Raw genomic sequence first — 16,876 nt, 5'->3', positions numbered from 1 at the left:
CCGCTGCCCATTCCCCGGCTTCTGTGGAGCCTGGCGCAGCCTCGCCAACCCGCGTGGCACAAGTTCCTCCGAGTCCCTCCGAGTCCCCATGGCGAGCTGCCCCGAGTGACACCCTGCGGCGTCGTGCTCGGCCTGGAGAGCGGAACCTGGACCAACGGCGTTCTGAGAGCCAGGCCAGGCTCCCGGAGGCGCACCTGTTGGAAGCACAGAACAGGAGAAAGAACAAAACGAGGGGTCAGGGGTGACCTGGCCCCCACGGCGGCCCTTCCCCGTCCTGCTGCTTCTCCGGGGACCTGGGAGCCCTCGTGCCGGCCCCAAGGCGACGGGTCCGTGTGCGGGTATTGCAGAGGGACGGGGACCCATGTCAGGTTCGGTTGGGCTCGTGGCTCTCCGTGCTCCACGATGCCCAGGAAAGCAGGGACGGGGTGGAGGGGGGCCCTGGGGGGATCAGTGTGGTGGACACTGATTCTGGGGGCTTCCCAGGGCCTCTGGCAGCCTGGTCCGGCTCGGGGACACGCCCACTGGGGGGCAGAGGTCCTCGGAGAGGTGGGGCAGGGGACGTGGGGCGTCAGGGAAGCTGGGGCCTGGCCCCGGAGGCGATGCAGGAGGACGAGGAACAGTGGGTCTGTCCGGCCGCGGGCTGTTCCCGGGACCAGCGGGGAGAAAGTCCACGTGCAGGGCAGAGGTTCTCCTTCCACCGAGACTCCCAGGGCCCAGCCCGGCTGCGGCAGGCCCAAGCTCTGCTGTGCTCCTACGGTGCGCCGGGCCGGAGGGGTTCCGGCCTCTCCGGGACCTCAGCTCCCCTATGCGCGGGGCACCCACCGAGGGCTGGAGGTGCTGCTGCCCACGAGCCCCCAGGCCTCATGCTTGGTGCCTGGGCCCCCGGCCCCCACCCCCTGGTCCCCCACCCCTTGCCCCCAGGTGCTCATACCCCACCCCAGGCCCTCAGCCCCTGGCCCTCCTGCCCCTCACCCCTCGACCTTCACTACCCCCCTTCTGCCCCAGCCCCCTGTCCCCTGCCCCCCAGTCCTCCTGCTGGGTCCCTGGTTCCCCGACCCAGCCCTGCACCCCACGGACCGCGCCCCCATCCCCCGATCCTCATACCCAAGCCCCCGCATTGGGTCCCACCCCATGGCACCCAGAAGGGGCTCAGACCCCTGCAGGGACAGCTGGTGTCCCAAGTAGAGACAGTGCCTGGGCCCAGCTCACCCAGGAGCTAGAAGATGGTGAGTGTGGGGCACTCGTGGGCCCTGGGGGGACAGGGGGCAGGTGGGGGGGCTGGCCCAGGTGCTGCAGGCCCGGGGCTGCCACGTGGGAGGGCTGGCATTCACCGCGTGGGGACGTCCAGGAGAACACGCTTGGGGGCTCCTGCCCTGTAACCACCCCCTGCCCCAGGAGTGGATGCTTCCCCTCCAGGCCACCCCACAGCCTCCTCAAGGACACAGCATCCTCTCAGCATCCTCTCTGGAGCCTGCTTTGCTAGGAACTGACTTTCACCTCTGGACCCAGTCTTACTGCCCGGCACAGCCTGGGGCAGGGACGGGGAAGCAGCGCCCGCAGACAGCTCTCAGCTCCGTGGGCCCAGGCTCGCTGGCCGGTCTCATCGTCTGGGTGAGCGAGCGGGGAGTCAGGAGAGCCCTCCCCTGGGGGGCGGCCGCCCTGAGCCCGCCTCCTGCCTCCTGCATCCGCCTCCCGCATCCGCCACCCCCCTCCCACAGAGCTGCAGGGACACCCCCGCCCTCGTTTGGAAGAACACAATCAAAATACGTGCCACGGAAGCAAACACATTTCTCTTTTCTTTCCCTCTTTTCTCCTTTTATTATTATGTCTTTAATTCTACTTCCCAAGGCTGAGGGCCGCATTAGTAAGATAGTAGCAGGTGCACAAGGGCAGAAGGGATGCTGGTGCTGCGAGAGGAGACTCCCACCGGCCATAATTGCCTCCGCACGTCCGGCTGCAATGAGCTCCGGGGCTGTGGCTGCGGGACGGGGGCGGGGACGGGGACGGCTGGCAGGAGGGAGGGCCTCTCCGCGGCAGCCCCGTGTGCAGCCAGCCCCTGAGCCTGCGTGGCGGCCGAGGGCACGTGGCTTCAGCCCCTCCACGGGTGCAGGGAGCCCACCACGCGCCTTTCCTGCGGGACAACCCGAGTGCCTTGGGGACGTGGGGCTCCGAGCACACGCACCAACAGGGCCGCGGTCTGCGCCGGGCTCCTCGGAGGACAGGGCCAGATCGGGCCGAGAGGCCGCCCGCGGAGGGCCCCGGAGGAGGCCGCCTTCCTTCCTCGGCTTCCTCGCAGCTCCTCCCAGTTCCATTTGCTTCGCCTCAGAGCTCATCTCCTGCTGCCCTTAGAAATGCAAAAAGGGCGATTAATAATTAATAGGACAAGAGCCTCTCGTCTGCATTATTAAATGCCCAAATGCTAGGACGGAGCAGCCCAGGGAGGATCTGGAGATGGAGAGACCCTGCCGCTGCACTTAGAGGCGCCTCCTGTCTCCGATCCTTCTCCCCTGAAAAGAAGGGGAGACCGAGATGTGGGGCGGGGACAGGGCAGGGGCCCTCCCAGGACAGCAAGCTCCGGCCAAGCCAGGCCCCGCAGGAGGACCTGCGCCCTCAGGGCGCTCCAGGCCGCCGGCCGGACAGGGTGCACTCGCAGACACCTGCCTCTTCGCGCCGCTGGGACCAGCCGTCACCCTGTGGGGCGCTCAGCGGGGAGGCACGTGGCTCCCTTGCCCTCGCGGAGGTCACCCCAAAGGGCACCGCTGTGCCCACGCTGCAGTCCACATGTTCCCTCAAGTCCAAGAGGCACGTTTTTTCATTTCTGCAGATACACGCGGGCGACAAATGAGCTTGGTGCCGTCTCGGGAGAGGAACAGAAGTCAGCGCTGAGGGTAGACCGAGGCCACGCGAAGCCGCCCTAGGGTCAGGACGCGTGCGCCCTCCCGCTGTGCCGGTCCTGGAGCTGCATCTCGGGGCAGCCTGTTCCTCTGCAAGGGGCACGGTCCCCGGCCGCGGAGGGCGTCTGCTGGGTCGGCCACCCCGACGTGAGCTCCCGGGAGGCGCTGGGGGGTGGGGGGGGGAGACCCGACCTCGCTCACCGAGCCCGGGCACACTGACCGCACGTCTTGCCCGGTCACTGGTGGGGTGGGGGCAGGGGAGCTCTCGCACACACTATTTTGCTTCGCCTCTGACCTTCCCAGAGCAGCCAGGCTGGCCTTAGCCTCCTCGGGGTCTGCTCCTCCGGACACGAGCAGCTTCAGCCAGGATTCCCAGCAGGACGCAGCGGTGGCCCCGGCCACACTGGTGTCCTCTCCACCTGCCTCCGCGCCCGGCGCTGGGCCAATCCCTCCTAAGTCTGTAGTTGCTTGAGTGGCAAAGCTGGCCCCGGAGGAAACTGGAAAGAACTGAGGTGCGCTGGCCCCGCTGGCCCCGGGCAGGAGCCTCGTGGACGGCAGGGTGGGCGACAGGGCTCGTGGGTCGTGAGCTCTCCCCGCCCGGGGGCCCCCAGCCCAGCTCTCCGGCTCCAAGCCCAGCTCAGGTGCGGACACGTAGCAGGTGCTGACTTGAGCCCCACACCCCTGAGCACGACCGACCCGGGGCCCTCCCCACCGAGGCCACCTCGGGAGAGGGCCCTCCGCCCGTGCTCAGGGCCGGGTCACGGCCAGCTCTGTCCCAGACGGGTGTCGCCCATGCCCCCACCCTCAGGACAGAGCCCGGCCTGCGGGAGAGAGGCCAGCGCGAGGCGACCCCAGGGCGTCTGCTCTTGCACCGTTTGCGTCCCGGGGCCCCGGGCCTTAGGGAGGAGGCCGGCCACACGCCGTGGGGTCCACCTCCCTGGCCGGGCCTCAGCCGAGCGCGCCAGACGCCATCCGCGCTGGCGGCTAACGCGGCTCCCACTGGCTCCTTGCAGAGCTTCTCAGACCCGCCTCGATCGATCCTGAGACACTGAACGATGCAGTTAAGACGGGAGGCAGGAGGACACAGCAGCCGTCCAGAAATAATTAGCTGGAAAAAATCCCCAACTCGGCTCCTCTCTGGGAAGCAGCATCATCTCCCTCCCTCCCTCTGCCTCCCTCCCTCCCTCTCTCTCTCACGCGCACACACGCGCACACACATGCACACAAGGCCAAACCACACGTGTGTGAGCATCCGGCAGGCAGGGCAGAGCGGCTCTGGACACGGGGACGGCCGTCCCGCTTCGCCCAGGCCTCCCTCCGCCCCTGGTGTCTTGCTCTCCTGGGTGTGGCCTTCTCCAGGGAACAAAAATGAGTGTGGATGTTCTACACGGAAGTGAAACGTGTCCTTTTGAGCGATTCCTGGGCATCAGGCGCGGCTCGGGCACCTTCCTACGAGAGCCCGGAGGCAGGGACGCCGACGGCCCCACCGCGCAGACCAGGAGGCCAGAGTGACCCGCCAAGGCCGTGCGCTGGTAGACGGGGCATGAGGCCAGCCTCGGTATCCCCAGGGGCCTGGCCCTCCCACCGCCCCGAGGCCCCGGCCTCTCGGTTTCCCTGGGAGCCAGGCACAGCGGGAGGCAGGTGGAGACACGGCTCAGGTGACGCCCGAGCAGCCCAAGGCCCGGACACAGGGAAGGGGGGGGACGGCCTCCACCCGGGAAGCAGAATCCTGTCCCTCGCACACATCATTCTCTCCGGCCCGAAATCCCTCCACTCACGACCTGGGTCTTCGCAAGGGCAAATCCCCCATCCCCGGCTGCACGACGACGCCTCGGCCGCCCACCCGGGCCTCTTGGAGCTGACGGGGCACCCACAACTGCCCTGGGGGGGGCAAGCAGCGGCCCACGAGGAGGAGCAGGAGGGAGGGTGGCTGTGCTGCGTCCAGCCGTCCCGCACCTGCTCCGTCCTCCCTCTCAGCGGGTGTGGGGGACGCGGGGCCCACCCCACGGGGTTCTGGCACCAGGGAGGGTAACCGGGTACCTGCCACCTGGAAAATGCCACAGCGGCAGATAAATAACTTGAGCAAAATCCTCTGAGAGCAGAAGGAGGAAGGAGGGAAAGACAGCTCTGTGTGAGCGTCGGCCCCACGCGTGGCCCTCGGCAAACAAGGATGGGCAAGTCCTGGCACCTGCTCCCAGAACCTCATGCTGTCGTGGAGGAGGCCGAGCAATGCACGATGATGCACCGGGCGCCGGTGGTCCAGGCACGGTCTCGTGGGGCCAGCGGGCCACGGGGGCAGCATGAGGTGGGCCCTGCCGCGGGACACGGGAGTGCCACCGTGTTCAGCCCCTACGCCGGGGCCCGTCGCTGCAGACCCTCCTAGCTCCTCATGACTGTGCCTTGGATGGAGGGGGGCGGCCACCCAGAGCCATCCCTGCAGGGGAATTCCGGGGACGCCTCTCCGGGCTCTGGCCGGACTCAGACAGGAGGACGCCGTCGGGAGGAGCCTTGAGGGCGGAAGCAGGAGGAGAGTCCCGTGTCCCGAGTCCCGTGTCCCAGCACACGCCGGCCATCCGAGAAGCTCCTGACAAAGGATCCATTCCACATGGAGGGCAGGGAGGGCGAGTCAAGTGCCTGGGCCGGGGGTGGCGGGGGAGCCACGCCGCAGCACGGAGCGGAGGGCAGGGCGTGGCACATCCTGCCCAGGCACGCGACCCCAGAGTCCACGTCTGAGTCCTGGGAACCTGAGCGTTTGGTACCTGGGGTGGCAGCAGGGGCTCCGCAGATGTGATTCGGTCAAGGATGTTGGGATGAGCGAAGGTCCAGGATTAGCCGGTGGCCCGACCCAACCACGAGGTCCGCGTGGGAGGGAGGCAGCAGGTGGACGAGGACGCAGAGGTGATGGGCAGCCAGGGACGGACAGACATTTGGGAGGGGGGACCGAGGCAGGGGCGGCCAGCGTGGAATGCAGGCGCCTCCACCACTGGGAGAGGCCAGGGAAGGGTTCTCCCCCGCGAGGCCCCGCAGGCACCCGGCCCTGCCCTGCTCTGCAAGGGGGACTGGGGCCCCAGACCTGCCAGCCGAGGGTGGGACGGCGGCTCAGGAACGACTGCAGCGGGGTAGTGGAACCCCCGGATGAAGGACGCCGTCATCATACCTAAAAGCCCCGTGAGAGGAGCAAACGCCCCCCGCTCCTGCTGTGAGCCCTCCTGGGGCAGCGGAGGGTGAGGGGCACAGGGCCCGGGCAGGCGGGGTGCTGGGAGCCAGTCAGCAATGCGGGGCAGGCCGCAGCTGCAGAGGAGAGAGCGTGCGCACAGGCCCAGGCTCTGCCCTCCACGCAGGCCCGCGATCGCAGCCGGGCAGCCACGCCTCGTCCCCATGGTGTGCAACCTCCGCAGGGGCCGAGTGGGCACCCAGGGGCTCCAGAGACCCCAGTGGGAGCCCTTGCACCTCTCCAGGCCTTTCTCGCTGCATTTTTCCCACCATCTAGACACCTGAGGCTGCTCCAGGGACCGATGGCTGCTTCTTACCAAGCCACTGGCTGTTACATTGGAGAGCCCGGGCCGCACAGGGGCGTGTCTGCACCACGGGCAGAGCCAATGGCACACTCTGCACCCCAGAGAGGACGGTGGCACGCGGGACGGGTGCCTCAGCCACACCCGGATCCTGGAGGGTTTGACCCTCTCATCGTCATCCCCAGGAGCAACGGCTGCGGGGGGCACGAGGGACGAAGGGCTTCTTCCAGCCACAGTTCCCTGAGAGCAGAGCACCTGCATCCCAAGCTCACCTGCCCTGTGTGACCCGCGGGCCCTCTCTGAGCCGCTCTCAGCTCGCCGTGCGGTACGCCGTCCCCAGGAGAGAACGCGGGAGCCCACGTGACAAGAGACAGGGCTCCTCGGTCTACGGAGCCACAGAGATGGGGAAGGATTGCATAGGAAATCACATGCACACACGGATATGCTTGCACACACACTCATGTGCTAGGGCATGCACACGCATACGCCTGCACCCACGCACACATGTCTGCACACATACACACGTGCACGTGCACGCACCCATGTGCTCCAGCATGCACACACATACGCCTGCACCCAAGCACACATGTCTGCACACATACACACGTGCACGTGCACACACCCATGTGCTCCAGCATGCACAAAGCATGCACACACATGCACCCATGTGCTATGCATATGCCTGCACCCACACACACATGTGTGCACACACATGCACACATGTGCACGTGCACACACCCATGTGCTACAGCATGCACACGCATACGCCTGCACCCATGCACAGATGCGCATGCACACACATACACACGTGTACACACATACACATGCAGCCCCCTCCCACCCTTCCTGCCCCAGGCATCCCTATCAATTGTTTACGGTCGCAGATGTGATCCCGGTAAACTCACCCTCTATTTGTCACATGGGGAGATGGTTACGTGACCCCAGGAAGCTCGGCAGGACATGGGGAGATGTGTTTAGAGCGACCTCATTTGCATCAAACAGAGCGCGTCCCTGGTCCATGTAGAAATGAAAGTCCGCCTCTCCCTTCCCCTGCTCCCTCTATTCAGACATCTGACCAGGCACCCTCTTTTATCAGAAAGGAAAAGCACTACATCAGCAAACTCTCCCTCCTTCTCTCTCTCTCTGGAAGATTCTTTGACTGCATAATTGAAACCAAGGGAACAAAAACCCACAAAAGCAAGTGGCACAGATGTTTTCATCACAGGTACCTCAAATAACTCCAAAGGGCCCTAACTGGGTAGCGCCTGTGAATATATTTCATGCGTGGCTCGCTGAGAATTAGCATTGGAAGCCATCGCTGCGAGCGCGGGGAGCTGGACGGATTTCAATCCAGTACGGAAAGCAGCCACTTGTGCTGCTGGCTGTCAGCCGCGGTCACATCACTGCGGATCTGCTTTGCAAGACCAGCAGAAGCCGGCGTGTCATTTTTGACATAGCTGCTTGTCCCTTTTCACTGCTCAGCTGACAGCACTCCCGGAGCCTGCCTGTTGCTCTGTGTCGAACAGACCCAGGTGCCCAGGCTCAAAGCTCCGGGGCTTCCCTGGAAGATGTCAGCTCAGCTCTGTGTGTCCGACGGCAGAGCCGCTGGACCCACTGATTTGCCTGCCAGCCGCGCCAGGCGCCCGGGGGAGCCATCGGTGGGCACATCCTCGGCCTCTTTCAAAGGACAGCCACCCTGTTTCTGGGAAGAAGGCAGGTCATCGGGAGGCTTGGCTTTGCCAGTGCCGAGATGACGTCCTGGGGGGCAGCTCTTGGCCCTCCTTAGCCCCGGAATAGCAGGTGCACCGGGACCTGAAAAGGGGGTGCCCGCGACTGTTGCTTCCGGCCGCACTGCCGTTCAGTGCTCTACACCTTCAGGTGCTCGCTTGGTTACCATTTTAATCACGTGGAGAAAGCATCAGCATGGAGGGAGGGAAAATATTCACAGACAAGGCCACGACTGTCTGTTCTCCTTCCGTAAGTCCCAACCATCGGAGGAGAAAAATCCCTCCTTTTCCTAGAGCAGATTCTGGACAAAATTCTGAGCCAGCCGAAATGTGGATGGAGCATCTGCAAGGCACTGGGTACCTGGGGACAGGGGTGGGTGAGGCCTGACGCCAGCCGGGGGCAGCCGCTCGCCTGGGGGATGAGCCCACGGGCGCGTCCCTGCAGGCTCTCACCGGTGCACGCATACCTCATACACGCCCAAGACTGTACCCGTGCAAGTGCACACGTGATGCTCACGTGGAGTCCAATCAAGGACCGAGTCCCCGTCCGCAAGCCGTGTGGCCTTAGGCGCATCCTCTGTCCTTCCGAGCCTCGTGGTTAAGAAAATCACCTCCTTTACCTGCAGCAGCAGCACAGGCGACACTGGAAGCGCTCGGAACTGGGAAGAGCCGCCACGTTTCAAGGAGCAGGACGCTGCTGCCGTCCCCTCCAGCCCCCTTTGCTCTGCCCCTTGAACCCCACCCATCCACAGGGCCCGGCTCGGGGAAGGGGGCTCGGGGTGTGCATGCAGCTGTGCTGTCCCCACTCACAGGTGCAGCGTGTGAAGCTCAGAGAAAGGCGGAGATTTGCTCAGACTCCCACAGCGAGCTCACTGGTCACTGACGGCAGAGCAAGGGCACGCGTGGGTCTGAGCCCGGGTCTTCCCCCACCCACTGCGCCACGATGTCCCCACTAGCTCTCAGCCTGTGAAGCCCGCTTCGTGAGCCGCGTGGACGGCCTCTCCTGTTCCCCATCTTCTTGGGCTTGGCCAGTGTGGAGCCCTGGCGGGACACGCAAGGAAGAAGAGGTGTGAGGACAGAGAACTTGTCCCCTGGCCGCAGGGCCTCTCCGGTCGCCGCCCCTGGCCGCAGGTAGGCTTCCCTGCGGGACATCTCACGGGCCAGGCCTGGCAGCGGTAACCGTCCGCCTAGACCAGCCCGGTGGTCAGCAAACCACTATCCCCTGCACCCCCACCACCTTTCTAAATGCGCGTTCAATTAAACGTTCCTTAAAATGTGTGCTGTGGGCCCTGGCAGTCGAGAGCGGGGAGCCCGGCGCCTGGCGGGCAGGGGACACCGACGCCCTGCAAGTCGTGAGCAAGTCCCAGCCCTCCGGGGACCTCTGCGCCACGGGGAGGGAGTGAAGGAGGCCACGGGACCACAGACGAGAGAGCCGGGTGCGGCGTGGACGCCTCAGCAAACCTGCAAGCTCCCGGCCTTCTCCGGGCCCCCAGAGGCGCTGCCCCCCTCCCCGCGCCTCCCCATTTCCTCCCCTGCCACGCCTCATGCTCAGGCTTGCACAGTGGCCGCCACAGGCACCCGCACCACGACCGCCGGCCCGGCCTGCTTCTGCAGTGCCAGTCGGGGGTGGGTGGGCGCCCCGCAGGCTCTACAGCTGCCCCCACCCCCGACTGGCTGCGGCCGCTCAAGGGGTCTGGGCAGCTCCTCTCCGGAGCAGAAGCACCGAGACCCCCTCCCCGGGTTCCAGGCGGCTGCGTGTGCCGGGCAGGCCTCAGGCTCCCTCCACCTCCGCCGGGGACCTCACTCGCGAAGCTGCCGTGTCAAATCGGGCGTGAGGCATGGAGAACGGGATTTGCCGTGGATTTCCTCTGTTGGCTGGAAGCGGCTGAATGTGTCCCCAGAGTCGTGCCTCAGAAACTTAAATAGAACGTGGGAGCGAGAAGGGATGGTCCCGAAAGATGATTCCTGTCCTGTCATTCCAGCTCACGAATAGCGTTCTGACAGAGGTCACCAAGGGCCGCATCGGGGAGGGTCGGTCCCGCGGCAGCGAGCCGGGCTCCTCCAGGCGATGTCCCCTCCTCCTCGGGACACGCGGGAAGAACAGTCATGGTCCTCGAGGGAAGATTAAAACACGAAGTGCCGAGTGGCCTGTTGGCATCCTCAGGGGCCGGGGGTCAGACTGAGGGGGACACCGCCTGCAACGGGGCCCGAGACCCGCCCCTGCGACCTTGGAAGCCTCCCTGGGGACAAGAATCGTGTTCTTGACAGAAGGGGCCTGATGACGTGCGGAGCCACTGGACCTTCACTGTTGTCCTAAACCGGCCTCTCTCGTCGCCCAGAGCCCTGTCAGCGGAACATGTGTTGCCCCTAGCAGCCCCTCTACGTCCCTTTCCGTTCGGACTGAGCTGCCGAGCCCACCTGGTCGGTGCCATCCAGACACGGAGGAAGTCGCCCTGGCCCCACACGTCACACCCCGCGGACCACTGGCACCTGCTGACCCCGGGGGTGTGCAGCTGCGCAGGCTCCCGACCTCGAGTGTGAGCTCCCTGCTTACGTGGCGCCGGGTCCTCCGCAACAGGCGTCCCCCAGTCCCGCCCCCCGGGCACAGGAGACTCAGGGCCTCCCTTCCTCACGTCTCCAGACGCGGCCGTGTCCCCGCCCCGGGCTGGTGGCTCGTGGATCCCGCCGTCTGCCGCCCTGGGCCGTACTGGGTGGTGTGGCCGAGCAGGGCCCGCGGGCGCAGACACGGACCACAGCGGGCTCCGCTCAGATGCCCCCGCCGACGTCAGCACCAGGTCCTCCCGCCAGCGCCCTTCCAGCGTCTGACACACATGGGCCGCACACGGGCCGCACACCGACCGCACACCGACCGCACACCCACCGCACACCGACCGCACACCGACCGCACACGGGCCGCACACGGGCCGCACACCGACCGCACACGGACCGCGCACCGACCGCGCACCGACCGCACACCGACCGCACACCGACCGCACACGGACTGCACACCAACCGCGAACGCCGATCTCAGCCTCACGGATGGCTTCATTCGTTCCCCTGTGAACTCCCGGACAGAATCTCAACGCTGTAGGGACTGCACGCAGAGTCACGAGGGACAAGATCCCTCCTCTCGAGGTGTTCACAACCTAACGAGAAGGTGACAACCGTGATGTAGAGACGGTGAGGCGGCCACCGCGACTGAGGGAGGAGAGCAAAGTGGCAGGAAGCCTTCATCTCGGACAGAACGCTCCCGAGCCTTTCCGAGGTGAGCAGGAGGGCGAGATCCCCTCGGTCTCCCCAGCGAGTGGAAATCAAATAGTATCCTACCCAGGTGCACACGCACACACGCATGCATGCACACGCATGCACACACCCACGTGCACTCATGCACACACCCACATTATGCACACACACTCATACACCTGCACACGCCACGTGCACACATGCACACTCATATACATGTGCACACACTCATACATGCATATACAAATATTCAGGCACATGCACACACCCATGCATGGATGCAAACTGACCCATGCACACACCCACGTGCACACAGCACTCATACACGTGCACACACATGCATATACACATACTCGTACCCATGCACACGCCTGAGCGTGCACACTGATACACCTCCACATGCCTGCACACGTGCACGCTCATAGTCATGTGCACACACCTACACACACATGCACACATACTCACAGGTATCCACAAACACACACACGTGTCAGACCCACATGCACACACATATATACACACATACCCAGACACACGAATCCACTCTTCCCAGGGTCAGTTCCAAGGTCACTTGGCTCAAACGACGTCCTCACGGAGCTGCCCCCTCCGACGGGCCGATGTGACACTGAATCCCACCACCGCCCAGGACTTCCAAGCCTCGCCCCGTCCACCTTCTCCCTCTATTCCCCCGGTCGTCCCCTTCCCCGTGGCTTTGCGCCCCCCGCAGTTTCACCGCCCGTGGTCCCAGCTACATGTGGTCGGCCCCAGGCCTCCCTCTGATGCGTTGTCAGCAGGTCAGTAGAGCCTGATGCCCGTGTCACGTCCGTGTCACTCACCTCCTTTCATCTCACCACGTGGGCATTTTGCCATCTGACATCGTCACACGAAGAGCAAGGTGAGTGCGGCACAGTGAGATGTTTGGAGAAGGAGAGCACACTCACCTATCACAGTCTGTTGTTCCAAGTGTCTTATTTTATTATCAGTCGTTGTCAGTCTATTACCGCGTCTATTTTATAAGTTAAGCTCTGTCTCACGTACGCACGTACATGAAAAAACCAGTGTGTACAGGGCTCGGTGTCATCGCGGTCCCGGGCGCCCACAGGGCCTTGGCACGTCTCCCCGCGGGGCAGGGGGCGACAGCTGCATAACTCACTTAAGTCTTGTGTCTGCTGCTCATTATCTGCCTCCCCTCACAGCTTGGAGGGTGCAGCTCCTTCCGATGAAAACCCAGCACTTTGGAAACGACTATTTTTAACTCCTAATCTTTCCCTTCTGGTTTCGCCTTAGAATCTCGAAGGATGTTTAAAATGTCACCCTGTCACCTCTGTGATAAGAAGAACCAAGAGAATGGGACTTCAAGGGAGCAGCGGGGACCTCCCAGGACGTGCGCGAGGCCCGGCCTGGGGACAGGGCTGCCTTCGCCCGCTTCCGAACGCGTGTGGCGTCCGGCCGTCCCCTCTGTCCTGGCACGCTGACCCGCCCCGCGGGCTACTGGCCGCCTCCGGCCCCCACCTCCTCCCCGGGGAACAGGGAGCCACCACGACGCCAGCCCAGCCCCGTAACACCCGCGCGTCCCACATCACGCCTGGGATGCGACGAGGAGGGACCACACAGAAGCTTAGCCACGGGGGCTCGTGCCTCTGGCTGCCGTCGGTGGTCCGACCGGCACCTTCAGTCAAGGGCTCGGGCCCGGAGAACCAGCTCAGGCCCAGCAGCGGAGAGGGAGAAGCCCAAAGCCCTGGGCTCCCTGCGCTGCAGTCTCCTCTTCATTAGCTCGCCTGTGCACAGTTTGATGATAAAATGTTAAAAGAGAAAATACAAGTGTTAAGGAAAAGGAAAGAGAAGCCCCCGAAGAGAGACATGCCGCATGTCAAATCCGAAGTTCTATCCCAGGTCAGGGACAATTTTTGCATTTCTATCATGAATCTCCACAGATACTATAAATTAATGTATTTTTCCAGAGGGTCCCACGACTGTCATTTGAATTCATAAATGCAGCGGGCAGAGCAGAGACTATCAAACCCATTCCTCTTGGAGGAGACTGAGCACAGGGACCCCCCACCCCCCGGCCCAGGCAGCCTCGTGAGCAGCCCGACAGGTGTCTCAGCGTCCGGCCTCCTGGCTCTGGACCGCGGACGCCGTGTGGCCCTGATCGGCCAGGCCCCAGCTGGAGGAGAGAGCGGTGGTGGGGGCTGCGGGGCCTCAGGGAGGGGGTCCAGGGGTCATAATGAGGCATTTATACGCCTATCTCCCCAACGGGGGCATTTCTAGCAGTTAAAAGACATTATTAGGTACGCCTGGGGGGCTCAGCGGTTGAGCATCTGCCTTTGGCCCAGGGCGTGATCCCGGGTCCCGAGATCGAGTCCCACGTCGGGCTCCCTGCATGGAGCCTGCTTCTCCCTCTGCCTGTGTCTCTGCCTCTCTCTCTCTCTGTCATGAATAAATAAAGTCTTTGAAAAATAAAATTAAAATAAAAGACATTATTATTTTATCTTTAGTGATATGTGGTATCAATCGAATAGCAAATCTAACCGATGGCCAGTGAACAAAAAAACAAAACGAGGCGAACTGCCCGGGGTTGGGATGCAGCCTCCCTGTTTCCCAGCGGTCCGTGGGCTGGTGTGACGGTAGAGACCCCGGCGCAGGGCCCGGGACCTCAGAGGCAGTTTCAAGGTCGAGGCCACCCTGGGGCCCCGGGTGCCAGGGGTGAGCTCGGTTCCCGCTCGCGGTCCTCTCGCACGCACGCAGCTCTAGAGGACACAGCGTGGGTGGGATTCAGCAGTCTCGTGTGCAGACATGGGCCGTGCTTCCATATGGCTGCACGCCCTCCCCGATGGCACCGACGGGCTGCGGTAGGCGCGGCCGTGCGCCCCAGATGCTGGGGCTCAGTGCAGACGCAGGAGGACCGAGCGGCACACACAGGACCAACGGCAGGCCCGTGAGTGAGGCCACGGTGCTTCCGTCCAGCTCAAGTCCTCGCAGGTGACCCAACCGTGAGGAGTGATAAACGGCCGTGCGGAGCCACCCGAAGTGCGCAAGGGGGTGCTGGACGGCAGTAGCGGAGGGAAGTAGCACCTTGTTTGGAAGAAAACTCGCCCAGTGCTCTGAGACACGGCTTGGCAATGCAAGGGGGACCCGCGGTGTAGACGTGAGGCAGAAGCTGCTCCGGGTGCCGTGACCCGCCGTGGATGCAAAGGACGCGTCACACACAGCCTTCCTTCCCCGAGCCACGGAGCAGCGGGACCTGGCTTGGCCCGGCCGGTCCAGGGGCAGGGACGGACGTTGCCCACCGACCATCAGTGACTATTGTCTAAGAATCACGGCTTGTGGGAAAACACTAACCGGAAGTTCCTTTCTGATTATTTTAAATTGAAAAAAAATATATATATATATATACACTACTTATTGATCAAAAACCCCTGGGTTGATGTCCTAAAACTAACTGAAGCACAATAAAACCTTTATTCTGTAAGTAACGTGCTCACAGCGCGGCCCGGCCTCCCAGCTGATGGCGCGGCTGCCCGGGAGCAGGGGACCCGCTCGCGGCACCGACGGCTCTCGGGAGGCACACGTCCCACTGCGGACACTGCGGACACGTGGTGCAGCACGAGCATCTGTGTGCGAGCCTGAAAATTCTGCTGAATGTGTTTTGAACGTAACCGGAGCTGTTTCCCCCCCGAACGTTTTCTGCCGAAGGGTTGTGTCGAGCTCGGGGAACAGAAATATGAGCCCTTCCTCTACAAACAGCAGCAGCAAAGCACGTCAATTAGGTTTGAGTTTTAAAAATCAGGAGCGGAAAAAAAAAGACAAATAAAAACTAAAAAAAAAAAAAAAAATCCAAATAAATACAAATCAGGAGCTGATCCATCAGGAATAGGAACAAGGCTCCGGGAGGTGTCCCCGCGTCTGCGCGGGAGGTGTCAGACACCTTCCGAGCAAAACCAGAGGCACCAGGCCTGCCCAGCGCGCTCGGACGGGGAGCGGGCAGGGTCTAGAGGGAAGAAGGTGGATCAGGGCAGGAAAGGCGAGAAGCAGACTGCGGATGAAGTTTCTCTCGGCGACTAGCGACGTTTTTAAAGCAACGAAACCAGCCTTCGAATGATCAAGTATCCGATTATTGAGAGAGCCGCAAGCAATTTACCAAAAGCCAGAAGGCAGGAAAAACGGCGAGATTCTGAAATCTCAAGGGCCAAAGAAGAGCTAGAGAAGCTTCCTCGTCCCCACGCCGCGTGCGCCCGTTGCCTTCCTTTAGACGGTTGTTGGAGCTCACGGCTAAGGCGTGTCGAGCTGCCTCGAGGAGCGTTTGGGGGCTCCTCTCGCCCGTCGGGTGCAGGGGAGCCCGTCGGCACCGACTGCACTTTACAAGGTGACGCTGACCCGAGGTCAAACGGGCTAAGTTGCAGAGCCAGGACGGGAGATTTATCTTCCTGGCTCCCAAACCCACGGCGCACGTGACCCCGGGCCTTAGTGACCTCACCCTCTCTTGAAGGAATTCGCCCCCGGATGTGGCGTCTCAACATCTCTGTCATCCTCTGATGAGACTTCCCTGAAGCCTCTCCTGCTCCGGGGGCCCCCCTCCGCGGCTGGCAATTCCCCCGGGGCTGCTCCCTCTACCTTTATTGGCACGTACATGGTTTGACATAAATATTTTCCCAGTAAAGAGCGCTATGCTGCTATTTAACAAGAAAACAAATCGCCCATAAACTGACCACCCAAAACGGCCAACCGCTGGTCATGAGAGAACACAGATCCTAATGCTGACTTGGAGAGCATGAGCTTGTCTAGGCCATTGAGGGTAAGGGGGAAAATAGCCCACCCCGGTCCCATAGCTCCTAAAAGGATCCCTGTTTTTATAGGATGGAGTCGTTGATATTTATGACCCTCAAGGAACGGTTGGATCACATCTCTCACGGTCTGTAGATAAGGAAGGGTCTTCTCCGTTTTTGAGAGATTTCCGTTTAGAATTCAAAGTGGGGCATGTGTATGTGTGCATTTAAGTTTCTCCTCTCAAACTGGTAAACTTTAGTTATCTGCAAAACTCATTTCAGCGCAGCACCTTGCCACTCCGCAAGGCTGACAAGGGACGCGTTCCCCAAACGGCGCTAAGCAATGGGATAAACAGCAACAGATAAAACCTATCCAGGCTCTAAGAAAGTGTCTGTTATATAACAACCTTCCAGAAGGTCCCTGAAGCTGAGCGTAATTGTATTTCAAATAAATACGCGGTCACGAATTACGACCGGCCACAGCGCTCCAAGCCGCCGAGGTGCTCCCGGCAGGCACGGCAGCAGCGGCCCGAGTGCCGCGAGCGTCGGCAGGAAGGCCAGGCTCAGGCTGCACTCGCCACTTTTTACCAACGATCTAGAAGAGAGGACGGAGATGCTGCTGACGTAAAGCACAGCTCTCAAGGTCAACCAAGAGGCCGCAATGTTCAGGGGACGGCTGCGGACAGTCGCACAGCGGTTTTCTATGTCCCGCGGCCCAAGCCCCTCCTCTC

At 62.6% G+C, this 16,876-nt stretch overlaps 1 long non-coding RNA gene across 1 annotated transcript; it reads right to left on the bottom strand.

The window, feature by feature from the left end:
• Window positions 1–1,808: 1,808 nt before the first annotated feature.
• On the bottom strand, window positions 1,809–7,663 carry LOC140600042 (uncharacterized). Its single transcript, XR_012003264.1, has 3 exons — window positions 7,315–7,663; window positions 3,190–6,794; window positions 1,809–2,818 (listed from the first exon to the last, which is right to left on the bottom strand). It is a non-coding gene; the product is annotated as an uncharacterized lncRNA (long non-coding RNA).
• Window positions 7,664–16,876: the final 9,213 nt, after the last annotated feature.

This window comes from Vulpes vulpes, chromosome 8, assembly GCF_048418805.1.
Source record: "Vulpes vulpes isolate BD-2025 chromosome 8, VulVul3, whole genome shotgun sequence".
NCBI classification, from domain to species: Eukaryota; Metazoa; Chordata; class Mammalia; order Carnivora; family Canidae; genus Vulpes; species Vulpes vulpes.
This window is presented reverse-complemented; position numbering and strand designations above follow the sequence as displayed.